Below are 1,497 nucleotides of genomic sequence, written 5' to 3' on the forward strand. Positions count from 1 at the left end.
CTAAGCGAAAGCTTCGTCATCTCTATCTCTCTCTGGGTAATTGCCATTTCAATCCAAAACTCGGTGAACAGCTTCTCTATTTCATCATCCTCTCTCTTCGTGGCCCTGTTCAATCTGCAAAGGTACAATTTCTATCTTCACTCTCTCTCTCTCTATCTCCCCATCTATCTATCTCTCGGCTCACTCAGTTACAAAAATGGTTTTTGAACATTTGAACATTTGAATAATTCTGGGTTTTTGAATATTTGAACATTTGAATAATTCTGGATTCTTAAACATTTGAATAATTCTCGGCTCACTTGTTTTTTTTTTGAATTCTTAGTTCTGGGTTCTCGGCTCATTTGAATAAATTATGGGTTCTTTAACTCTTGAATTATTCAGATGAAAGGTTATCAAATTTAGTAGCTTTATGGTTTCATTTCACTCCATAGCTTTAGTATAAATTTAAATTTTGTCTTGGTCACTCTTTTTTACTCGTTACTATTTGTGAAAAGTGTTTGGTGAACTCGTGAGATTGTTTTCGTTTTTTTGTTTTATAGAGATGAGTAATGAGTTTTGTTGAATGTTATGTGTAGATTTGCTGTACAATGACTACCAAGGAGACCAGAAATTCAGTGTCACCACTTACTCTTCTACCGGTGTTGTAAGTTTCCTTTTATTGATTCATGAATCTCTTCTTTATATACTCTGTTTGTTGCCCTATATTTGTTGATGAGATGGGTTTAAGTGTTGCTCAGAATAAGTTTCTGATTTAAGTCTCTTCAGGGTTTTAGTTCTTTTAGCAGCAATTGTGATTGAAGCTTAGGATATTTAGAAGTTTCTGTGTAATTTAGTTTCATGTGGTTTATAATTTCATCATTAACTTGACTCTTTCTTCTTTTGTGTTGTCTGTTGGTTTCATTTCATGTCTGTTATAATTTCATCAATGAACCCATCATCATACGATTTGATTGCTTCCCTCACTCTGTAAGTGCTTCCACCATATGTGATGATGATGATGGGTTCATTGATTCATTGAATTGAGCTTTCAATGCTGTGCTGGTTTTTAAACAGAGTTTTTTCTTGAAACTTTCTTTTGCAGAAATGAAAAAGGTGAGAAACTGAACGCATCATACTACCACATTGTGAGCCCGTTGACAAACACTGTGTTGTAAGTTTCCTTTATCTAATTTTGCAGCTTCTGACTAAGTAGTTGTATGTTGTTGTTTTTTGGTTAGATTTAAAGCCCTGTGATGATACTTTAGTTAGATGCAACTACTTATGATTAACACTTGTTTAATACTTGTAAATTCTTTGGATGTTATTGTTAGAAGACTGAGTTTTGATTTTCTTTTGGTACTTTTACTTGTTTGTGTAGTTGTCACTAAGAGATTCAATTGTCATTCGTTTGTGATCATCTCTCATTAGATTAGATTGTTTCTGATGATGAACTCGCTTGTGATCATCTCTTGATTCTGTAGCTAATCATGAATAACAAAGAATTGGATTCTCATTTGA

Source organism: Camelina sativa, chromosome 13, assembly GCF_000633955.1.
Source record: "Camelina sativa cultivar DH55 chromosome 13, Cs, whole genome shotgun sequence".
Lineage (NCBI taxonomy): Eukaryota > Viridiplantae > Streptophyta > Magnoliopsida > Brassicales > Brassicaceae > Camelina > Camelina sativa.